The 26,631-nt window shown below is 36.5% G+C and overlaps 1 long non-coding RNA gene across 1 annotated transcript; it reads right to left on the reverse strand.

Annotated features, from left to right (window-relative positions):
- Positions 1-1,911: 1,911 nt before the first annotated feature.
- LOC119533231 lies at positions 1,912-26,607 on the reverse strand. Its single transcript, XR_005216609.1, has 3 exons — positions 26,179-26,607; positions 21,324-21,404; positions 1,912-1,963 (listed from the first exon to the last, which is right to left on the reverse strand). It is a non-coding gene; the product is annotated as an uncharacterized LOC119533231 (long non-coding RNA).
- Positions 26,608-26,631: the final 24 nt, after the last annotated feature.

The raw sequence follows: 26,631 nt of genomic DNA on the forward strand, positions 1-26,631 counted from the left end.
TTTCTGTTCACACATTTGTTATGTAAAACTAATGGCAACTGTATACTGAATATACAAATAAATTTGGTATTTTGTAGCAATCCTGCATAAGTCAGGATATATTTAAAATGTTTTTTTCAAATCCTGTGTTCTGATTAGTCCTAAATCAATTCAAACATTATTACTATAAGGTCATATCCTGTGTTGTTTCTAAAAAGCCTACCACACATGACTATGAATTTGAGAAGTTTCAGCAAAAGAGCAAAAAGAATGTGTGCCTACCATCCTAGCTGCTTGCTTTCAGATCTACTCCTTATCCTTTCCCTTCTCTGCTTTTTATCAAGAGACACAATTTTCCTGAAACTCCATTGCCCTATGACTTCCTAACTGGTTTGTCATGGAGAAGCACTGGTAGAAGGTTAGAGGAGGGAAGGAGGGGAAAAGGCAGGGATTGCTGCCCCTATGGCGGTAGCTGTCTCCTCTGTAGATCCAAAGAGGCCCCTTGCTACTCCCACCTTGGCTCTAGCTCCCACTGGGCCTCCCCCACCCCAGCTACCAGGCTCTGATGACGCTCTGATGTCCCCTCAGGACTGGAGGTGGCAATCGCTTGTTGCTGCACTGAGTTACTTCACTGCTCCCTTTGACTTTCAGTCACCTGTGTAACCAATTCCTTGCATTAAATTCTCCCTTTCAGTGTTTTCTATTTTTCTGACTACACCCTCACTGGTACAAAAAGTATGGAGCTCTTTGCAAACACACTCTTAAACTTTCAGGTGTATGTCATTAATCCAATTCCCAGACTAGCATGTCAGTTTTATCTGTCACCAGGAATTCTTATATTTAGTCATATTTTCCACCTAAGTCAATAGCTATTCCCCACATTTTTATTATTCTCGTCTGATACCAAATAATTTTGCAATCTGCTTTTGAGTTATCTATGTTGGTATCTTTTAAAATTTCTTGGTGGAGAAAAAAGTTTAGTACCCAGTCATAAACCTGTACTTTAGCCAAATTAAAATACGATTCAGCAATTAAAAATAGGTTTTATTTAGCCTCTAAAAACCATGGACATTGTTCTTTACAAAGGCTTCAAGGGGAAAAACTCATCTGTAGGCTTCAAAAGTCTTTGTTTACATCATTTTCCTCCTACTTTTCTTTCAATCTACAGAAAAATAGAGATAATACTATAAAAGAGCCATTATATATCTTTTACCTGCATTCACCACCTGTTCGCAATTTAACAATTTGCTTTTTCTCTCTTTCTGAAACATTTGAAGGTAAGTTGGAGGCATCATGACATTTCGCCAATAAACAGTCCAATGTGTATCTCTCTCTTCTTTTTTATTGTGAACTTTAACATATATACATAATAGTGATAATTTTCAAAGTACAATTTCACAAGTAGTTAGCAAATTTCAAAGACTGTCATGGGTCACAGTTCCACAACTTCAGCCATTTCCATTATTGTAAAATATAACACACATACAGAAAGGTGTCAACTCAACAAGCAGTTATATAGGCAATTTCAAAAATTGTTATAATTATAGTTCCACAGTTTCAGTTCTTTCCTTTTTATGCAAAACAGGGTATATACAGACAGGTGAAGACACTCAAGGCACAATTCAACCAGCAGCTAGAGAGCAAATTGCAAAAGATGTTATAGGGTCAGTTCTACTATATCATGTACCTCCCTCCAACCTTTCTGACACCCCAGCGTCCAAAAAAATATATATATATTACATAAATATTTCAGTATTCATAGACCTTTGTTAAATCTTGTTTGTTGCTGCCCCTTCCTCTCACTTAATCTCTTTCTCTATCTTCAGGGGTGTCTAGGCAGTGAGCACCCTAACTTGTTCATATTGAAAGGGGGTGTCAACAGTACGGGGAAGGGGGCTCCATCTGATTGTTGATCTTGAAGAAGCTGTTGCCTCTGGGTGTTAGGACTTGTCTGGTACAGGAACACTCTGGTTGATTTAAGTTTCTGAAAGACAAAACTTAGTGAGTGAATCTTTATAGAATCTCAGGTAGGGATCTAGGTATTTGGGGACTGCTTTTGGTAAGGGCATGGCATACTGTGGCCACTTGGGATGTCTAGCCGGAGCTTGCATAAGAGCAACCTCCAGGATAGCCTCTTCACTCTATTTGGGATCTCTAAGCCACCATGACCTCAGCTTGTTACCTTTCTTTTCTCCCCCTTTTGGTCAAGTAGGCATTTTCAATCTATCACTGCCAGGACCAGGCTCATTCCTGAGAATCATGTCCTACGTCGCCAGGGAGATTCATTCCCCTGGGAGTCATGTCCCTTGTTGGTGGCAGGGGGTGGTGGTGGGGAGGTTAATGAATTTGTTTGCCAAGTTTGTCTTAGAGAGAGAAAGGCCTCATCTGAGCAAAAAAAGAGGTTTCCTGAAGGTGTCTCTTAGGCATAATTATAGGAGGACTCAGCCTCCTATTTAAAACCTAAATTTCACAAGAGCAAGCCTCAAGTTGAGGGCTTGATTTATTAAGTAGTGGGTTCCTAATTTCACTTAATATATATTCTATCCCAAAATAAATGGTCAGTTTCTTACATTATCTTCATTTAGTTGTATAATCATCATCACTCAACTTGAAACAAATATCATAACATAATACATCCCAGAGCTTTTATCAGCTGCTAATTATTCACCACTAGTATTAGTGTAGAATTGTTAAGATATTCCTATTAAATACAGTCTTTAATATGTAATGGGTACTTTTTCCATACCACACTGCTGTTAACCCTCTGCACCAGTGTCATGCCTTATAAGTATATCATGCTAACACTTATTTAGGTTTGTGGTGCTACTCTGTGGGTTACATGTCTTTAAACAACCATTTACAAACATGTTCACCTTCAATGTGTCACTGATACTCATAATCCCATTAATGAACCAGTGTCACACCTGACCATTCCCATACCATTAAGATCTCCCTCATTATCATATCTGTACATTTTAGATTATCATTCCCCCTTCACTAGCTTCTATCTCTAGGTCCTCTATATTCTACATTATAAGACACTTATTTTACATTTTTCACAGAGTTCACATTATTGGTAACCTACAATATCTCGTCTTTTGCATCTGGCTTATTTCACTCAGCATTATATCTTCAAGGTTTATCCATGTTGTCATATGTTTTAGAACCTCGTTCCTTCTTACTGATTCATACTATTCCTTCGTGTGTATATACTACATTTTGTTTATCCACTCATCTGTGGAAGAACATTTGGATTGTTTTCATCTCTTGGCAATTGTGAACAATGGTGCTGTGAACATCGGTGTGCAAATATCTGTTTGTGTCACTGCTTTCAGATCTGGGTATATATCGAGAAATGAAATTGCTGAATTGTAGGGTAACTTAATATCTAGTTTTCTGAGGAACCATCAAATTTTCTCCCAGAGTGGCTGTACTGTTATACAGACCCAACAGCAATGAATAAGGGTTATAATTTTTCCACATCCTCTCCAGCATTTGCAGTTTCCTGTTTGTTTAATGGCAGCCATTCTTATTGATGTGAGATGATATCTCATTGTGGTCTTGATTTGCATCTCCCTAGTAGCTAGTGAGGATGAACCTTTTTTCATGTGTTTTTGGCCATTTGTATTTCCTCTGCAGAGAAATGTCTTTTCATATCTTTTGCCCATTTTATAATTGGGCTGTTTGTACTACTGTCATTGGGTTGTAGCATTTCTTTATATATGGAAGATATCAGTCTCTTATCAGATACATGGTTTCCAAATATTTTCTTCCATTGAGTTGACTGCCTCTTTACCTTTTGACAAATTCCTTTGAGGTACAGAAGCTTTTGATTTTAAGGAGTTCCCATTTATCTATTTTTTCTTTTGTTGCTTGTGCTTTGGGTGTAAGGTCTAAGAAGCTACCTCCTAATACTAGGTCTTGAAGAAGTTTTCCTACATTATGTTCTAGGAATTTTATGGTAATGTCTCTTATATTGAGGTCTTTGATTCACTTTGAGTTAATTTTTGTATAGGATGTGAGGTAGAGGTCTGCTTTCATTCTTTTGGATATTGATTTTCATATGTTGAAACACCCTTGCATGACTGGGATGAACCCCACTTGGTCATGGTGTGTGATTTTTGTAATGTGTCTTTCGATTCAATTTGCAAGTATGTTGTTGAGAATTTCTACATCTATATTCATTAGGGAGATTGGCCTGTAGTTTTCCTTTCTTGTAGCATCTTTATCTGGTTTTGGTATTAGAGTGATGTTGGCTTCATAAAATGAGTTAGGTAGTATTCCACGTTCTTCAATTTTTTGAAAGAGTTTAAGTAGGGTTGGTATCCTTTCTTTTTGAAAAGTTTGGTAGAATTCCCCTGTGAAGCCATATGGCCCTGGGCTTTTATTTGTAGGAAGCTTTTTGATGACTGATTGGATCTCTTTGCTTGTGATTGGTTTGCTGAGGTCTTCTGTTTCTTCTCTGGTCAGTCTAGGTTGTTCATGTGTTTCCAAGAAATTATCCATTTCCTCTAAATTATCTAGTTTGTTGGCACACAGTTGTTCATAGTATCCACTCATGATTTTTAAAAATTTCTTCAGGATCCGCAGTTATTTCCCCACTCTCATTTATTATTTTGTTTATTTGGGTCTTCTCTTTTTGACTTTGTCAATCTAGCTAAGGGTTTGTCAATCTTGTTGATCTTCTCAAGGTACCAACTTTTGGTTTTATTTATTCTGTTTTTTTTTTTTGTTCTTCATATCATTTATTTCTGTTTTAATCTTTGCTATTTCTTTTCTTCTACTTGCTTTAGGATTAGTTTGCTGATTATTTTCCAGCTTCTTCAGTTGTTCTATTAGTTCTTTGATTTTAGTTCTATCTTCCTTTTTAATGTATGCATTTAGAGCTATAAATTTCCCACCACCTTCGCTGCAGCCCATAAGTTTTGATGTGTTGTGTTCTTATTTTTGTTTGTCTCTAGATATTTAGCAATTTCTCTTTCAATTTCTTCTTTGACCCACTGATTGTTTAGGAGTGTGTTGTTTAACCTCCAGATATTTGTGAATGTTCTAGACCTTTGATGGTAATTGACTTCTAGTTGCATTTCATTGTGGTCAGAGAATGTGCTTTGAAGAATTTCAATATTTTTAAAATTATGGAGCCCTTTTTTTTTTATGCCCCAGCATATGGCCTACCCTAGAGAAAGTTCCATGAGCACTAGAGAAGAATGTATACCCTGGTAATTTGGGATGTAATGCTCTATATATGTCTGTTAAGCATAACTCATTTATCACATTGGTTAGGTTCTCAATATCCTTATTGGTCCTCTGTCTGGCTGATCTATCTATAGGAGAGAGTGATGTATTGAAGTCTCCCACAATTATTGTGGAGACATCTATTGATTTCTTCAGTTTTGCCAATGTTTGTCTCATGTACTTTGGAGCACCTTGACTAGGTGCATAAACATTTATGATTGTTATTTCTTCTCGGTGAATTGTCCCTTTTATTAGTCTATAGTCCTTCTTTGTCTCTTATGACATCCTTGCATTTAAAGTCTACTTTATCTGAAATTAGTATTGCTATCCCTGCTTTCTTTTGGCTGTAGCTTGCATGGAATATTTCTTTCCATCCTTTCACTTTCAATGTCTTTGTGTCACTGAGTCTAAGATGAGTCTCTTGTAAACAATATATTGATGGTTCATATTTTTAAATCCATTCTGCCAATCTATATCTTTTAATTGGGTGCTTAATCCATTCACATTCAATGTTGTTACTGTGAAGGCAATTCTTAATGAGCCATCTTATCCTTTGGTTTTTATTTTCCAGATCTATTTTTACTCTCTCTCTCTTTATTTCCTTTAAGGTACCCTTAATAAAACTCTTCAGTTCTGTGCCCTTCTCCAGACCTCTCTCTCCTTTCTTTTTTTCTCAGCCGGTAGAGCTTCCTTTAGTATTTCTTTCAGAGCAGGTCTCTTGTTAACAAATTCTCTCAACATTTGTTTGTGAAAATTTTAAGCTCTCCCTCAATTTTGAAGGAGAGTTTTGCTGGATAAATAATTGTTGGCTGGCAATTTTTCTCTTTCAGAATTTGAAATATGTCATACCACTGCCTTCTCACCTCCATGGTGCCCACTGAGTAGTCAGTACTTAGTCTTATGTTGTATGTGATGAATCGCTTCTCTCTTGCTGCTTTCAGAACTTTCTCCTTCTCTTCAGCATTAGGCAATCTGATCAGAATATGTCTCAGAGTAGGTTTATTTGGATTTATTCTATTTTGAGTTCCTTGGGCATCTTTGATTTGCATATTTTTGTTGTTTAGAATGGTTGGGAAGTTTTCCCCAACAATGTCTTTGAATACTCTTCCTAGCCCTTTACTTTTCTGTTCCCCTTCTGGAATACCAGTGGTTCTTATATTTGCGCGCTTCATGTTGTCCATCATTTCCCTGAGACCCATTTCAAATTTGCTGTTTTTCATCATTCATTCTTTTGTGCTTTCACTTTCCATCACTCTACTCTTGAGTTTGCTAATTTGTTCCTCTACATCTTCAAATCTGGTGTTATGTGTCTCAAGAATATTTTTAATTTGAACAACAGTATCTTTTATTTCCATAAGAGCCACTATTTTTTTTATTTACTCTTGCAAATTCTTCTATATGCTCTTCTAGGGTCTTCTTCATATCCTTTATATCCTGAGTCATGATACTGATGCTTGTGTGTATTACTTTGATTAACTGCTCCAAGTTCTGTGTCTCCTCTGGCTTTTTAATTTGAACATATGGGTTGTCCATATCTTCTGGTTTCTTCATAAGCTTTATAATTTTCTGTTATTTTTGGCCTCTTGGAATTTGCTTATCTTGATATGATACACAGGATTATTTGAACCTTCATCTATATTTGGCAGAGCTACAGCTTAGTACTTTCCCTGACCTACAAGCAGGTGGCATTCTTGAGCCACCTCTTACCCTCAAGCCAGTTCTCCCCCAACTTCATCTATACACTGAGAGGGGAGGTCAAATCATGCTGATGTCCAATCAATGCACCAATTTTCCATGTGCACTGGGGACCACCAGCTCTGTGGGTGGGGGCATGCCCTTTGCAGTTTGGCAGGAAGTCTGCTCCAGGACTCGGAGGTCTTGGCCATTCTTGAGGCTGCAGGTGGAGTACTCTGGGGCTGCAGGGCTGCACATCTCACCTTCCAGCTCAAATACCCCACAGTCCCTCTCTGCCATGGGTCCATGTGTCCCTGTGATTGGAGGGAGGGCTCCTGGCACTTCTGTATGGCACCTCTGACTCTAGGCTGTGCATACCACGGGCTTCCATGGAGCAAGAGTGGGTGCCATCACAAGCCTGTGAAATCCCAAAATCTGTCAAGGAAGCTCTTGGCTGTGGGGCTGTGAAGGCTTGTTTCCCAGCCAGCTGCAAAGATGGCTGCGTGGGGCATGGAAAGGTACCCCTTTCTGTGATCATCTGCCAGCTCCCATGGCTAGTCCCTGGCACAGCAGCTCTCAGCCATGGGTCTGTGAAGGGTTATCACTCATGCCAGGTACTGAGGAGGGTGCCCAGGTGGTAGAAGGCTACTCCCCTCCATGCCATCAGCTGGCTCCAGCTGCCCATTCCCCAGCAGCATTCTGGGCCACTCACCCATCTTAAGCACAGCCTCTTGGTTTCCCCAAGTACACACTCAATATGGGTGTAGAAGTCCCTGCCCAGCTGGTGAAACTCTGGAACTGCTATCTTGGAGCAGTTTCTATCCTTTATCTATTGTTTTTCATGGAGGAGAATTTTGCTCTCTCTCTCCCAATCGGCCATCTTGGATTCCCGCCCCCTGCCCCCCGCAGTGTGTATCTCTTAAGAGCAAAACTTCTCTTACATAACCACAATACCATATTATACACAAGAAATACAACAATAAAGTCCATTCCAGTTTCCTGAATTGCCCCCCCCCAAAATGTTCTTTATAGCTCCCCTCCTGCAAATAAACTTTTTAAAAGGGAAGTATTACGCAAATATAGTCAACTGGATGATACATGAGAATGATAAACAAATGTGGGTATTACCCAGGTCTTGCTTATGTCATTACTTATTTGCTTATCCTACAAGCAGATAGATAAAAGTTAAATCGCCCAATTTTGCTTCTCTTAAATAGTTTTGACTAAAATTCTGAAAGTAAAGAATAAGGTTGATTAATTTGACTTAGATTTGGATATAATCCACTTGTTCATGCCATAAATGTAGACTGAACTTTTCACTGTGGTAGGTGCCTTGGATCCAAAACAACATTTTATTTGGAAATACCAAATATAATATATCATAATGCTTTTAAATATAGAGATATGAATATGCTGTGGGGAAACAGGAAAAAAATATGTGGTGGCATTAAGAAGGCTTCACTTCCAAGTAATATTTGGGGTGAATCTTTAAAAAAATAATGGAAGTTTATCTATCTTATCTCTAACCTTCAATCTCTAAAGGGGAGTTAAATGCAAAATCAAATCTCTGTTGCTGGTGGAAATTCTATTTGTGAAAAAGAAAAAGATGATTGTGTTTTCCTTTCAGTTTATTACCTCCCCAATCCTTTCTATTTAGATTATTGACCTAACATTGATTTGGTTTATTAAATATAAGTTTAATAGTTGATAAACCTCATTCCTTAATATTTTATTGTATCAGGGAACAAGGTTTCTTTTCTTCAAGGACATTCAATTTTTTTCCTCTTCATATGGCTTCAATATTAACTTCCCATCCCCTTATTTATATGTCTGTCAGAAAATGGAGATTGCAGAGATTGGAAACGTCTTTTGAACTCCTGCTTGAATTCCCTGAAATGTTTTCTTATGCTTGAGGAGTGTCCTACTGTCTTACAAGGCTAAAAGTAGCAGCCAAAAAATATTTTCACTCAAACCAGTAGTACTTGTCTTTCCACAATGACAGTTCCCAGATCATGTGCTAAAGTGAGTCTAAGACAGGTCCTATCCTTGCTCTGTCCACAACTTCTAGAATGTGGCCTTTCCTATAAAATTCTATAAAACATAATTTTTTATTAGAGAAGTGGGTTTACAGAACAATCATGCATAAAATACAGGATTCCCATATACCTATTACCACCTCATATTGGTGTGGTACATTTGTTACAATTGATGAAAGCATATTTTTTTTAAATTTTATTCTGAAATAAATTCAAAGTTACAGGAACAGTTGCAAAAACAATACAAACCCCATACGCAGCATACCCTGACCCCCCTCCCCGATACCCCGATTCATCAACTTTAACATGCTGTCACACCGCCATTGATGAAAGCACATTTTAATAATTGCACTATTAACTATAGTTCATGATTTAACTTAGGGTTAACTGTATTGTGCAGTTCCTTGTTTTTTTTAAAAAAATTTATTATATTACTATATATACAACCTAACATTTCCCCTTTTAACCACATTCAGATATGTATTTCAGTGCTGTTCCTCATGTTCAAAATGTTGTGCTACCATCACTACCATCCTTTACCAAAACATTTCCGTCATTCCAAATAGGAACTCTGTACAGCTTAAGCTTTGACTTCCTATTCCCTATCTCCACCCTGTGCCCTGGTAATCTATATTCTAAATTCCGACCTATGAGTTTGCTTATTCTAATTATTTCATTTCAGTGATATTATACAATATTTATCCTTTTCTGTCTGGCTTATTTCACTCAACATGATGTCTCAAGGTTCATGCATGTTGTCACACATATCAGAACTTCATTTCTTTTTACAGATGAGTAATATTCCATTGTGCATATATACCACATTTTGTTTATCCATTTATCAGCTGATAGACACTTAAATTGCTTCCATCTTTTGGCAATTGTGAATAATGCCACTATGAACATCAGTGTGCAAATATCTGTTTAAGTCCCTGTTTCAATTCTTTTGGTATATACCTAGAAGTGGAATTGCCAGGTCATATGGTAATATTATACTTTATGAGGAACCTCCAAACTGTCTTCTACAGTGGCTACACCATTTTACAGTGCCACCAACAATTAGAGAATGTTCCTATTTCTCCACATTCTCCCCAACAATTATAATTTTGTTTTTTTAATAGTAGCCATTCTAGTGCGTGTGAAATGGTATCTCATTGTGGTTTTGATTTGCATTTCCTTGATGGTTAATGATGTTGAGCATCTTTTTATATGCTTTTTGGCCATTTGTATATCTTCTTTGGAAAAATGTCTATTCAAGTCTTTTGTCCATTTTTGAAATTGAGCCATTCATCTTTTTGTTGTTGAAGGATTTCTCTCTATATTCTGGAGATTAAATCATTATTGGACATGTGGTTTCAAAATATATTCTCCCATTGTATAGGTCATTTTACTTTCATGCTAACTTTCTTTGAGGCACAAAAGTTTTTAATTTTGATGAGGTCCCATTTATCTACTTTCATTGCTGTTGTTGCTTGTGCTTTGGATGTAAAGTCTAAGAAACCATTGCCTAATACAAGGTCCTAGAAGATGTTCCCCTACATTTTCTTCTAGGAATTTTATAGTTATGGCTCTTATATTTGGGTCTTTGATCCATTTTCAGTTGATATTTTGTATCAGGTGTGAGGCAGGGGGTCCTTCTACTTTCTTTTGCAAATGGAGACCCAGTTTTCCCAGCACCATCTGTTGAAGAGACTATTCTTTCCCAATTGAGTCATCTTTGCCCCCTTGTCAAAAATCAGTTGGTGCTAAACATGAGGGCTGATATCTGAGCTCTCAATTCAATTCCATTGGTTTACATGTCTGTCCTTGTATCAGTACCATACTGTTTTGATTACTGTAGCTTTGTGATAAATTTAAGTTCATGGATTGGAAGACCAAACATTCCTAAGATGTCAATTCTACCCAAAGTGATTTATAAAACATAATTTTAAGTTGGGAATGCCAAGTTTTGAAACTGAATAGTAGATAAACTCAAGTCACTAAAGGAGAATGCAAAACATTGCCCTCATTTTCTTTCCAGCATTTACTCTGAAATCTTTTGTAAGTAAATGTAAAACCCTAATGATATTTGACTTTTTAGTTTTCTAAGGCAATGGTCTCCCAATTCCGTAAGTGTCCTTCAGAGCTACACGAGACAATCCACTGGTGCATGGGAAGAAAATATTAAGTAAATGTCTATTTACATCTTTATCTCATCCTTAAAAATGTCTATTTTCATATAATTCATAAGGTACATTTTATACTATACATCAGTACAGTAATACATATATATATAATTTATAAACAAAGGTGCAAAAAAGTTTGGAGAACACTCTTAAAGTTGGTACATTTTAATTTAGTACATTTTGTTCATATCTTAAGAATATTGTGGAATAAACTTTCTTTTACAAAAAAGAATAAACTAAAATGCACCACCAGACATAAAATGTCAAATTTTTCTTCTTGGACCATTGCAATAGTCATTGTATACTAAAAATCCTTGTATAGCTCTATGGATAAGCTAAAAGAATATTTTTAATTTAATTTTTGCAAATTCTAAAAGCAACACTCATAGAGAATTTGCAAATGATAAGAACATAGAATGGAGAACTATCATGAGGCAATCACTGCTATCTTTTTATGTACTTTCTTCTAGTCTTTTTACCTGTGCATTTTTGTTAACCTAGATCAGATCATATGTCTATATAAATCGCTTACTTTTTTTACTTGTTGTAAAATATACAGCTTTTATATATTCATAAAAATTTTTTAAGAATTATATGGTAGTTGAGTTTGCCATATATGCCCTTACAAATCTGGAATGGATAGATTGATATGTAGGAAGACTGTGGTGCTGATGATATTTCCAGTCAATCTATCCCAGATGGTTTTATAGGACAATGCTCTCTTGAAAATACTATCTAGATAGACATGATAACCTGTAATAAATTTTCATTAATTAGGTGTGTGTGCTTTTGTTGTGCAAAGTAGATCTTATTTCACATCTATATTTCTGTTCTATTATCTATCTATCTATCTATCTATCTATCTATCTATCTATCTATTGACACCAAGGAGAGATTCCTTAGGGTCTATTATACTAAAGGCATTTACCAAAGGAACCTCTTTCCAGGAGACCTGAAGGAACAATGAATGTTAACTGTGGAATCAGGCAACTGTATTTCTTCCATCAGTGCCCTCAAGCTGCTGGCTAGAATTTCTATTAAAAAAAAAAAATTAGCCTTCTTGTGTGAACAAAACTAAGAAAGAGTCATCAAAAAACCAGGTTAGGATGCAGGGTGAGGAAAGGCTATAAGTATAAAAGAAACTAAGCCAACAAAGTCAGTGAAAGGAAATAAAAGCAGATATCCAAAACAAAGAAGTGCTGTCAACAGCAGCCACTGAAAAAACTTGTCAAACAAAATAAGCAGCTTAAGCTTAAGACATAGAAAGCACTCTTTGAAACACGAAACAACTATTCCCACAACTCTAATCCTTCTTTAAGCCACATATTCCTCTTTTTAAGCCATGTATTCCTTTTTTTGGTCATTTGCCCTTAAGTACTGAAAATAAATACTTGACATCTGAAGTGAATTAAACCTTTAGTTCTCAGTTAACCTAAGATGAGGTTAGCAATTCTAACAGCATTTAATGGATAAGTCTTTGAATAGGTGTGGGGCCAGTTAATATCTGAGTCTGATTATTTTTAACATGCATGGTAACATAGTCTTACTCCAGGAAACATTAGGTTCTCTGAGCAACCATGACTAAGAAAAAGTATGGTTTTTTTAACCTACTAGGAGTAAAACTCATTGATCAGGGACATGACTAAAATTTTTATCCTTTACAATTTCCAACATTTGCAATGTTTAGATATTCAGAATATCCCAAAACTTCCAGTTTATAATGTTCAATAAATGTGAAAAACTAATAGAAATCTTTAAAATTGACTAACTTTCATTAGAATATGACAGCAAATAACAAAAGGGATAAAAATAAAAGCAGGTGTTCATTTGCTCAGGTTCTTTTATTAATAGCATCAGGAATGTTTTTAAAAACTATTTTAATAAAAGACTTAGTATGATACAAGCATTGAAGTAATACTTGACACCTTTAAATGCCTACCTACTTAAATTTCCTGGTTAAAAAAAAAGTATAAACATAGTACAATGTAGACCTGGAGGAGTATTTCTCAATTTAAACGAATTTATCTAACCAATTCAGTACAAAATGTTTATCACACACATGCCACTCCCATACACAGTCCCAATTAAAAACATTATGCATTCTTCAGTGTAGCAATATTTATTGCTATGCTTCCTACACTTTCACAGTATCTCTTCCTTCATCTTTTTTCTTTTCGAATGCAAATGTCATGAAAGAAGCTATACAACAATGATAAGGAGATTACCTTATCACTACCTCTGGGCTATAAGTTTCTAAAATTTCACAATTGTGGTCATCTATGTATTTGATAGACAGGCTGACTTTTTTTTTTTTAATTTTATTTTATTTTGAAATAAATTCAAAATTATAGGAACAGTTGCAAAAACAATACAAACCCCATACACAGAACTCCAGCATACCCTGACCCCCCTCCCCTGATACCCCAATCCACCACCTTTAACATGCTGTCACACTGGTATTTCTTTTCCTCCCTCCCTCCCTCCCTATCTATCATCCATCATCTATTGCTGTCTTCTGAACATATGAGAGCTAGCTGCACCCATCCTTGAACAAACACTATAATTCACATATACAATTCCCATGAACAAGAACATTCTTTTATGCAATCCCATTAAATGCAGCTAAGAAGTACTAGATATTCAACATTGATACAAAGCATACATTTCTATATTTCCTTTTTTTTTCCCCCCTGTTTCTCAACTGTATCCCTTTGAGCCTCCTGTCCTCCATCCTCAGAACCCATCTAGGGTCATCCTTGGCATTCAATTGTCATCTATTTAGACTGTCCTTTTTTTTTTTTTTCCCTCAATTGTGGAAACATATATACAGCCTAAATCTTCCCATTCTACCCCCTCCCTAGCATTCCATTAGTGGGATTAATCACATTTAGAACATTGTAATGCTATCTCTTTCCCACCATCCATTACTAGAAATTTCCCTTCACCTCAAACAGCAAACTTACACTCATTTCTTAACTCCCCATTGCCCCTTCCCCCATTTCTCTTAACCCATACTCTACTTTTCATCTCTATGGTCATATTCTCTGATAATTTCTTTGTGTTTACTGTGGGGCTTAAAATGAAACTCTTAAATCCATAACAATCTTGTTTTTCTTTGATACCAACTTAACTTCAATAGGACATATAAACTATGCTCCTATACTCCTCCATTCCCCCACCTTTATATAGTTCTTGTCAAAACTTACATATTTTACATTGAGTTCAAAACCACTGATTTGTCATTAGAGTTTGTGTATTTTATATCATGTAGGAAGTAAATAGTGGAGTTACAATTCACAAATTATTGACTTCTATTTGTATTCCATTGTGGTCAGAGAATGTGCTTTGAGTATATCCAATTTTTTTTTTTTTTTAATTTATTGAGACTTGTTTTATGTCCCAGCATATTAGTCCATTCTGGAGAAAGATCCATGATCGCCAGAGAAAAATGAGTGTCTTGGTAATTTGGGATGTAAGGTTCTATATATGTCTGTTAAAATTCTCTGTATCTCTTTCTCCTTTTTTTCTCTGTTGGTAGGGCTCCCTTTAGTATCTGAGGTAGGGCAGGTCTTTTATTGGCAAAATCTCTCAGCATTTGTTTGTCTGTGAAAAATTTAAGCTCTCCCTCAAATTTGAAGGAGAGTTTTGCTGGATAAAGTATTCTTGGTTGGAAATTTTTCTCTCCCAGTATTTTAAATATGTCATGCCACTGCCTTCTCACCTCCATGGTGGCCACTGAATAGTCACTACTTAGTCTTATGTTGTTTCCTTTGTATGTGGTGAATTGCTTTTCTCTTGCTGCTTTCAGAACTTGCTCCTTCTCTTCAGTATTTGACAGTCTGATCAGAATATGTCTTGGAGTGGGTTTATTTGGATTTATTCTATTTGGAGTTCACTGGGCATTTATGTTTGTGTATTTATATTGTGCAGAAGGTTTGGAAAGTTTTCCCCAACAATTTCTTTGAATACTCTTTCTAGACCTTTACCCTTCTCTTCCCCTTCTGGGACACCAATGAGTCTTAAGTTTGGACATTTTATTTTATCTATCGTATCCCTGAGATCCATTTTGATTGTTTTGATTTTTTTCTCCATTCTTTCTTTTGTTCTTTCATTTTCTGTTCTGTGGACTTCTAGGACACTGAGTCATTGTTCAGCTTCCTCTAATCTTGTATTATGAGTATCCAGAGTCTTTTTAATTTGGCCAACAGTTTCTATTTTTTCCATAAGATCTTCTATTTTTTTTGTTTACTCTTGTAAGGTCTTCTTTATGTTCTTCTAGGGTCTTCTTTATGTCCCTTATATCCTGTGCCATGGTCTTCTTCATGTCCTTTATATTCTTTGCTATGTTTTCATTTCTCGATTGTAGTTCTTTGATTAATTGTGCCAAGTACTGTGTCTCTTCTGATATTTTGATTTGGGTCTTTGGAATTGAGTTCTCCATATCGTCTGGTTTTATCATATGCATTAAGATTTTCTGTTGTTTTTGGCCTCTTGGCATTTGCTTTGCTTCATAGGATTCTTTCAAGTTGTAAAAAAAAAAAAAAATCTAATTTTTCAGAAATACAAGTTGGTGGCATACACTTTCTCTAACTAACCAGCAGATGGCGTCTGCGAGTCACCTATACCCCTCAAGTCAGTTCTCAACTTTGTTCTTGTGGTGTGTGGGGAAATGATACTTGTGGGGTTCAGTTGGTGAACTCAATTTGGGTGTGTTGCTGGAGCTGTCCACTCTGAATGTGGGGCGTGTCCGGGTGGCTAGGGAGGCAGGGCAGCTTTAATATTCAAACCTCTCAAGTGTTCCCGGAGATTCAAGGCTGTTGCAAGAGTCTAAGCCTTCATTTCAGTTCTGCCCCCGATCCTCTCTGACGCTGACCCACGAACCACTGGCATTGATGTAGCGTCCCTGGGTTTTCCAAGTGGGCCCCCCCTTCTCAGATGTGATCTTCCAGGACCTCTGCTGAGGGAAGGCTATGCTACATCACAAGTGTGAGCCATCCCTCAAGGGAAGCCCCAGGCCCCCGGGTCATGCAGGGAGGCTCTCAGCCTGATGCAAAGATGGCTGAATGGGGCTTCTGCACCCCTCCCCTCTCCTCGCACAGTTCCTCCTTCCCAGCTCTGGGACAACTGGCGCTGCTCTGGGCTGTGGGCACAGCCCCAGGCAGGAGTATCTCCAGCCTGCCGGGGAGCGGCTGCAAGCAGCGGGGTTTCTTTCTCCTTCCGGCTCTCCCCTCTGCTCCCCTGGCCCTGAGGGAATCTGCAGTCAGCTATCCGCCACACTAGACACCGAGAGGCTGGCTCAGACTGCTTCTGCTGTGCTTCACTGCGTGGTTTTCACCATCACAAATGCAGCCACTCCTGGGTTTTTCCCTTTTTTTTTTTAAAAGAACCAGTCCATCTCCAAATGCCAACCCCCGGCTTCCCCATACTGCAGTGTGGCTGCAGGTCTTTCAGCTGGCTTACTCACTCGTTTCGGAATGCAGACTCCCATTTTCACCAAGTGTACGGCCCCTGTGGTTCTAGCATACCTTGTCCAGCTGGTGCATCACTGAAACCGGTATTCTGGGTCACCTTCTGGTTTTTATCTAGTATTTTTCACGGAGGTGTTATTTTGCCCTGTCTCACCTAGCTGCCATCTTAGGTTCTCCCAGGTTGACTCTTTATGTATCATGTACCTCATAACTGCCAACTCTAGAAACAAACCCTAAACAAAACTGACTTGACAAACAAATTCATTTTACTCTCTCTGTGAGTTTTTCCTCAAGTGCGGTATTGAGATATTTTAGGATCTTTCATTGTCCAAATAAACTTCCTTTCTGTGATCAGAAGAAACCATAATAATAAATATGGTAAAATAGAAACTTTACAATGAATGCATTGAAGGAAGAAAAATAACAATTTTAGCCTGTTGTAAAAGGGGAGAGGATCAACAATAATAAGTACAACTTACTAAGTGTTTCCCATCTGCCAGGCACTGTGGTAAGCTTTTAACATAAAGAACCTCATTTATTGTGCACAAAATCCCTATGAGGTAAGTATTATTACTTATTCCAAGATCACACAGCTAATAAGGGACAGAGCTAGGAACTGAACCTCCTTCTAATTGTCTCTAAAGCTTAGATCCTAACCACCAAAAATACTGCATTCAACACAACATGTATTGGATATCTAATTCTGTAAACATAATGAAATGGCTCTGAGTGACATGAGAGGTAGAGAGTAAGTTTATTGTTTACAAATCAAAATGAAAATCAGGAAGAAAATTTGAGAGGTAATGGACAAAACTGTTATCTAAATGAGTTCCAAAATCTAGTCACTTAGCACTTGTCTGGTGTCTTGGTCAAAAATCCCTGCTTTAGGCAAATGTAAAATAACTAGTCTATGATCAAGCAATAAAGCCAAAAAAAAAAAAAAAAAAAAAAAAAGAAGAAAGAAAAGAAAAGAAAGCTATGGTTGTTGAAGTCATGGAGCCATTGATCAGAAATCTGTATGATTTATTTTTCATAAATAAAAAACTTCTGACATTATGCATTGCTACAATAGATGACTTTCTTGAGAAATTCTATTTGTAGAGCTGATCCTTGAACTATAATATTGTTGAGTACTTGCCAGATCCAGGTACAGAAATATTTCATATATCATAAGGAAAATAAATTCTTGGAGATGATTCCATAGTTAAAGAATTTGAGACACAAGTGCATATTGATGATCTGAAATTGTTTTTGAGAGCAACAAGTGCAACATGCTGCATACCAAAAGCCACTTTAATTTTGGTAGTGGACGGTGATGGTTATAGTTTTTTGTTTTGTTTTGTTTTTGTTTTTTTCTATCCAGTAGCCTTTTCCTCCCTATTTTCTTGTGGGGTTTCCATTTCTTACGGTTCAGGTGGGGCTGATTCCACACTCCTCACCACTATGCATAAACTTTCACATATACCATCACACAACCATCACCTTCAGAGTAAACAACGGTGCAGACAAAGTCAGAGAACTGCACACCTGTGCTATAGAGACTGGTTCAGGGAAGGACCAAGCAGGGGCAATCATAGTCCTTTTTGGTACATTTGCTAACAATGTTGAGGGAAAAAAAACACTCTCCTGTTGCTGGAATCACTAGCTGCAAGGAAATTATAAGCCTAGAGCTGCAGATGGCCATCTTTGCCACCACATGGAGAAAGCCTGTAAGAGAATACAGCCAAAAACAGCAAGAAGAGCTGAGAGGGTGAGACTCTGAATCTGCCTGTAATTGAAGTCAGCAGCAACCTTGTGTTTCCCGATTACAGCCCAGAGAAGCCCTTCTGTGTTTAAACCAGTTTGAGTTAGGTTTCTGTCACAAATGAAAGAGAACCTTGACTACTGGTACATTACAAATATATACTATGAATATCATATTACCCAGATATTATTACAAACACAGATGCCTGCATATCAGAAGTCCATAATCTTTGGCAAATGTAACAGAGCCTTTCCTTAGGTATGATGAAACACAACTCTATCATCATGGTCCTAATGTTAAAAAATTTGTTTTAATTTATTTTGTTCTGAAATGTGTCATACTTACAAAAGGCTACGAAATAAGTCTGTACAATATAGAGAATATTAATAAAATGAACATCCATATGCCAATCCCCAGGTTAAGAAATAGAAGGTCATCGGTACCTTAGAAGCCCATTTTCCACTCCTTCCACCTTCCCTGAGTTAACTGCTGTGTATTATTTGAGTTTGCATTTCTTTAGACTTTGTATAAATGAAGTCAAACTGTTTTTCTTATGACTTGAATTTTTCTCTCAACATTCTGTTTTTGAGAATCATCTATGTTGACAAACAGTGAAATTTGGTTCATTTTCACTGCTCTGTAGATTATTCCAATGTGAGAATATAAAACAATTTATTTGTCTATTGTACTGTTGAAATGATATTTAGGTTTCCCATTTTTTTTTGCAAACAATGCATCTATGAACATTCTTGTATGTGCTCCTAGGGCACATGTGCAAGATATTCCTTAACGTGTATCTAGGAGTGGACATGGTGGGTTGTTGGGTGTGCCTATGTTATTGTTTCTAGAAAGTGCCAAATTATTTTCCAAAGTGGTTGTATCGATTTACACTCCTACCAGCAGTGAATCAAAGTCCCAATTGCTCCACATCCTTGCCAACCCTTGGTATTAACCAATTTTAAATTTTTGCTAATCTGGTATCAAGATGGATTTCCAACCGTGAAATGGTATCTCTGTTTGATTTAAATTTCCTTTTCTTGATTACTAATGAGGTTAAGTATCTTTTTATAAGGTTATGAGCCATTTGGTTTCTTCTTTGGTGAAAAGTCTATCCAAGTCCTATCTATTTTTATTATTAGTTTATTTTTATTAATTCATAGGAGTCACATTTATTCTGATACTAATCTTTATGAGTTTTCTGTGTTTCAATATCTTCTCAGTTCATTACTCTTTTGGATAAACAGAAGTTCTTAATTTAAATCTAGTTGAATTTATTAGTTATCTTTTATTGTTTTATTCTGACTTAAGAAATCCTAACCTACCCCTAAAGTAATAAAGATATTTTCCTACATATCATTTAAGAAATGTGATAGTTTTGCCTTTCACATTTAGGTCTTAATCCACTTGGCATTTTCTTTTGTATTTGGTGAGAGGTAGTGATCCATTTTCTCCCATATGGATTTACAGTGACCTCAGCATTATTATTTATATATTAAATATTACTTAAATATTATTTATTGAATTTATGGAATCATATAAATGATATTGACTCTATCTTCCACTGACCTGCAATGATGATTATGCTTGAGGATTGTTCTGTTTGGCCTCCATTGTGTTCCATGGGTGTTTGTGTACAAGCACATGCCAATCCCATTCTGCCTTAATTAGTCTAGCTTCATAATAAATCTTTTATCTTTGAGGGAAAGTCACCGCAACTCTGTTCTCCTTCTTCAGGAGAGCCTTGGCTACCTTTGGTCCTTTGTCCTTGCATATAAATTTCAGAATTAGCTTTCAGTTTCCACTTAAAAAAAAAAAAAAAAAACATCTGGTTGTTAATTTGAATTTAAATGGAGCTGTAGATAAATTTAGGGAGAACTGAGACCTCTATCTAATGGAGTCTTCTTATCTAATAACATCACATTTATCCATTTAGATTTTTAATGCCTTTCATAATGTTTTATAACTTTCTTCATAAAAGGCTTGTATATGTTTTATTAAATTTATTCATGGGTGCTTTATTTTTTCTGTTGCCATGGAAAACAGAATCATTTTTTAAAATTACATCTTCTAACTGATATCTGCTGTTTGTGTAGCACTGCAATTGACATTTGTATACTGATTTTTCAGACAACAATCTTGCCAATTTCTCTCATTTAAATAATTTATTTCTGGATCATTTATGTACAAAGTTTTATCATCTAAAATAATAACAGTTTTGTTTTCTCCATTCTAATTTTTGTTCCTTTCTTTTCTTTAACTTGTCTTACTGAAGAGACTAGGATTTCTAATACAATGTTGAAGAGAAGTGGTAATATTGGATCTCCTTTACTTGTTCCTGATCTTAAAAGAAATGTGTTCAATATTTCACCATTAAGTAAAATGTTTAGTATAGGTTTTTGCAGATACCTTTTATCAGGTTAGGTAAGCCCCATTCTTTTCCTAATTTTTTAAAAGATTTTGTTGTGAATGGATTGAATTTTATTGAATATTTATTCTTCATCTGCTGAAATGATCATGTTTTTCTCCTTAGATATGCTACTGTGGTAAATTACATTAATCAATTGTCTACTATAAAATCAACCTTGTGTTCCTAGAATAAAAGCAATGTGTTAGCTTTTTCATGCATTGGTGGATGTGGTTTGCAGGTCAGGGAAGAACTATGTATTGATTTGGGGTCCTCGAATCCTTGAGATTTCCTTATATTCCAAGGTCTCTTTGGAGCCTCTTGTGTGGCCCTACAAAAATCAGGAATTTGAATTGACCTAAAACACTCATGTCCAATTCAGAACTATATCAGGGGGACTTTGATTTTGTTCACAGAATTGCAAAAAATTAGATCTGCACAAGGACCACACTAGGGATAAAATTCTATGACCATAATTTCCACATTAAACCAGACTCTAGTAATTTATTCCAATAGATAATGCACCTACATATGAATGGACTGGGATTCCCTACTTTACATCAGAGGCAGAATAGAACCTTTCAGTATCCCAGCATTTTTAAAGATACTTTTGTTTACCTTTCTAAGGTGTACTGGGAAGCAGGTATTGTATTACTGTTGCCCAAAATTCAATTCAGTGCTGCTTCTTTGGGCCATAGCCTGAAAGACAGAAAACAAGGGAAGTGAATTTAAGTCAATAAAAATTGGACTATGTCTTTTTAGAACAGAAAATTGTTTCCTATGAGTTTCAAATTTTTGTTCAGCTCATGCTACCATTATAATGCCAACATATAGTAAAAAAAAGAATGCAAATTAAACTGCAAAATGATACTACAAAAAGCAACCATAAACTACATGCAGAAAGCAGCTGTATCATAATGATCTCTTCTCAGGCTGAATTTTCTAACTGACCCCTCCCACCATCTTCAGATATCAGTCAATTACTGTGAGTGAAATGGAAGTTAAGATTACACTGAGAAATCTCTTTGCAGCTTACATTAAGACATCAAGTGGAGTTGTCTTTACTAACAATGCTTTTGATATAAGGGTTTTGGATTTTGAAAAAAAGAATGTTCTTAAGTAATACACTCTTGAATTTATCAACTTATCCTGGTCATCATTCTGGCCTTAAACTAGTACAGGTGACTGAAATGATAGAGATAAGATATCCTAACTCAAATCAACAATATCCCAAATCAATTACATATAGAGCTAAACTCTCTGGCTGCCATCCATGCATTTTCCTTCAGTACATATCTTTAATAGGTATGACAAGTAAATCTTAAAACTCAATGCCTTAAAGTTTTTTTTAAAAAATAAAGTTAAAAAAAAAACAAAAACAAAAACTCAATGCCCTAAGTTTACTGTCCTGTTTTATTGATTCAGTAAAATGTGGCTGTAAATCTTTATTATTAGTTACCCATTTGATTTCTGATTTTCACAGTATTGAGCTCATGAATCACCTAAAATTATGATCCTACATTCAGATATCTATGTTCAGATGTATAGTCATAAAGTACCATTCTAAACTTTCTTTTATGGACTGAAAATACATTTAAAATGGTCAACCAAAATGTGTATCAATTACAGTCTTAATCTAAGTTTTGATCCTTCTAGAAATAATGCCTACTCTCCTCTACTTGTAAGCAATATAGCTCTGGAATTGAAATTTAAACCCAACAAGAGTTACTGATTAATTAATTAATCATTATCATTATGGAATGGTACATCTAGAAACCATATCAGCTCTAGAGTTCTCAAAATAATAGAATAGTAAATTAAGTTATAGCATACATCCCTAAACAATCATTCAATCCCTTTCCATTAATATACTGACAAACAGGAGTGCCACCTAACCATAGAAAGAGAACCTACATATTTGTATATACAAATATTATTCTTCTATGAATAAGAATTTCTGAATTAAGTCACAGTTGAACCAGTTAAAGAATGCATTAAGGCAGATGTATTAAACATAAATGCCTTTACCTACATTATCATTTATAAATAATCTTTTTGCACTTTACATAGAATATTTTTCTGATTATACAGTATACAGGGCTGTGTAATGAAAGGAAAACAGTACTCCACTAATACCCAAATACTTAATTCTTATTCCAGCTCTGCCACTTTCCAAGTTTCTTCAACTATAAAATGTTGATAGTTCATTACAATATCAAATAAAATAATTTAAAAATCATTTTTATGGGAATGCACTATATAAATTATGAAGTGTCCTTATTTGTATATTCTGGTATTTTTGATAACATGACATAGGAGTATTTCATTTAACTTCTTTTTCATTTAAATATATTTTTATTGAAAATGTACTGTAATGCATTGTTTTAGTTTCTTGGCTGCTAAAACAAATACCATACAATGAGTTTGCTTAACAACAGAAACGTATTGGCTCATGATTTCAGAGGCTAGAAGGCTTGCTTCTTCCTGGAGTCAGTATCTTTTGGCTGGCCAGCAATTTTTGGGGTTCCTTGGCTTTTCTGTCATATGGCAATGCACATGGCAGTGTCTTCTTTCTCTTCTGGGTTCCACTGACTTCATCTTCTGGCTGACCCCTGTGGCTTCTCTCTGTCTGACTTTCAATATTAAGCCTCCAATATTATTTTTCATGTTGCCAGCAATATCACCTTCCAAAAGATGTCTACAATCCCAGCACTCTTTTATTCTTTGCTGGCTCTCTATTAACTCCAAATTCCTTAACATAGTTTTAAAATCTTTCTATAATCAGGCCTAACCTCATCTATTCTTCCTCCCATGAACTTTTTAACTGTTTTCTAAAAATGATTTTTTATTAGAAGAGTTGTATGTTTACAGAAAAATCATGCTGAAAATACTGAGTTCCCATATAATCCCCCTCACACAGAGTTTTCCTTATTATTAACACTTTGCATTGGTGTGATATTTTGTTACAATTGATGAAAGAATATTACTGTATTTCTACTATTAAGTATTGACCATAATTTACATTAGAGTTCACTGATTGGGTTTTTTAAAGATTTTTTGTTCTAGTAATATATGTACATATAACCTTTTAACCACATTCAAATATATAATTCAGTGGAGCTAATTACACTCACATTGTTGTGCTACCATCACCACCATCCTTTACCAAAACTTTTCAATCAACCCAAATAGAAGCTATATACAATTTAAGCATTAACTCCCCCTTCCCTACCCCCATCTCAGCCCCTGGTAACCTATATTCTAGTTTCTGACTCTATGAATCTGCTTATTCTAATAATTCACATCAGTGAGATCATACAGTATGTGTCCTTTTGGGTCTGGCTTATTTCATGAACATGATGTCCTCAAGGATCATCCATGTTGTTGCATGCATTAAAACTTCGTTTCTTTTTACAGCTGAATAATATTTCATTGTATATATACCACATTTTGTTTATCCATTCATCGATTGAGGCACACTTGGATTGCTTCTGTCATCATTGTGAATAATGCTGCTAGGAAACCAGTGTGCAAATATCAGTTCAAATCCGTGCTTTCAGTTCTTTGGGGGTATATACATAGAAATGGAATTGCTGGGTCATATGGTAATTCCATACTTTCTGAGGAATTACCAAACTGTTTTCCATAGTGGCGGCACCATTTTATAAGAACTACTATTATTTTTACCATGAATCTTTTGTTAATAGCTAAGACCTTGTCCTTATCATTAACAATGGTTTATTGTACCAATAGCAAGTGTCAACCCCTTCAAGTTTTGTTAACTTGCATAATTTTTTTTCTTCAGTGTAGCCGTAGGCCAAATTCCCATTTGCCTACTATCCATGTTCCCATTAACTTTAAAGAGAATATTGTATTCTGACAAAATGTACCAGTACCAAAGGAGTCAAAATCTAGCCTTGGGGTATAAAGGTCTATTCATTTTATGTACTTTCCTCTTTCTGTGTCATCTTTAGGGCAAGTAGTAACCAAAATTAGAAATTCCTTGGATGAATCTGAAAAATTCACTTGTAAACAAATTATTCTGACAGAAAAGCATGTGTAAACTCATGTGTAGAGAGATGAGGCTGTTCCCCTCATCTCTCTACAAACCAAGTAGCTCCTCGTTTTCAAATGAATCATTCATGGATAACCCTATGCATCCTCTCTGCTTATTTCACGTAGTGATTACTTTATGTCTGATTTCCAAGAGCAATTTGATGCCTGGCTTTTCATTTTCTTTTAACATACTAAGACCAGTATTGTTGCCCTTGCTAAATGGGAAATGCCTCAGTATTAGACACAATGTGTTCCAATCAGGATGTCCCAATATTTACCTGCAGACCTATGAATTCAAATGAAATTCTTTAACTTTTTCTTAGCTCCAAAATCTCATTCAAATCTATCCCCTGCCTTCCAATCCCCCAAACCCAGTCCTATTCCAGTCTCCATTCTCTCTCACCCAGATTACTGCAATCGTCCAATTATTTACCTGGCCTTTGGTTTCTGATCTCTGGCAATTCATCTCCGACTTCTTCCCAGTTCTCTCTCTAAAGCACAGTTTCGATGGTGTCACTCCTTAGCTTAAATGCCTTTTGTGGCTCCCTACTACCTACAAAATAAAATCCCTAGCATAGCATTCAAGGCCTTTCAATCTGATCCTATCTTTCCTTTCTAACTCCTTTTCCAACCACTTATGCTATCTACTCTGTATCATATGGTCTATTGTTTACCAAATACATCTCTGCACATTACCATGCCCTGTCCATTTTCTGTCTCCCTAAGATGGGCTTCTCCACCTATTCATATCTTGCTCTTTAAGATCCAGCACAACAGGATCTCACCTCTTAGCACCTTTGCTGCTGTCCTACACAAAAACTTGCTCCTTGTCCTCAGGGCACATTGTTTATTCTTAGAGGGGTCCTGTCTAGCTCTATCTCCCTTTATTGTTGAACTCCTCTAGGGCAGAGACAATGATCTAGCAGTCATCTTTCCATGGCCACAGCCAAGTAAGTGGATCCAAAGAGGGAGAGTAACCCTCACTGGGAAATGAAAATATTGCTAATGACATAAGGGTAGGGGAATTTTCCAGCCTCTTTCTTGGAAGTAGTTCAAATTATTTAATTACATTCATTCACCTTACCAGAAGTAACTTTCTGGATTTATGAAATTCAGAGACCGTCTAATAAAAACCATTCATTTAGAGTCAAGATTGTAACTTGTAAGATATGGAAGTCTCTACACCATCCTTATCAAATTCACCAATCTACATGTCCCATTCAAGCTACCAATTACATTTCTTCTGTGCAAACTCTCTAGTTATTAGAATTTATTAAAAGGACATTCTACATGTAACTGTAATACTGTAGACTTACATGTAGAATTTCTGTTTAATAAATATTTGATCACTGACATACTAGTTTGAACTTGTAGGTGACCGGTTTTTCTTTTGTATACCACAGCTGTTGAGTCTTACCAGTCATATATCCTTGCTGTGTCCTGGGTTCTACGTCTAGTCTTACCACCACTGGTCACTGGCACGTCGCTTTCCGGACACCAACGGTCGGAGGCACTCAATAATTACTTGTAATTACTTGAGCTGAACCATTCTGGGGGCACGGTGGTTACTTCTCATCCATTCATAAATCACCATTTGATTAGGTGCCAGCAGGATGTCCGGGTTCTTGGCGTTGGCACCGCCAAAGCTGGCACCAGGATAGTGGCCTCTCCAAGTCAACGTCCAGAGAGAAGCGGGTGACGCCCGGCAGGTCTCAGGGAGAACTTCACGGGCACTACCCTCCAGAGCCTCAGCGCCCGGCCACGGTCCAACGCGCTCAGGGAGGCCTTGCGCGGCGGTGCCCCCGCCCCCAGCAGTCAGGAAGGGGGGGCGGGGCGCGCGCCAGACGGTAGAGGCGGCGTGTGGCGGCCT

This window comes from Choloepus didactylus, chromosome 4, assembly GCF_015220235.1.
Source record: "Choloepus didactylus isolate mChoDid1 chromosome 4, mChoDid1.pri, whole genome shotgun sequence".
Classification (NCBI taxonomy): Eukaryota; Metazoa; Chordata; class Mammalia; order Pilosa; family Megalonychidae; genus Choloepus; species Choloepus didactylus.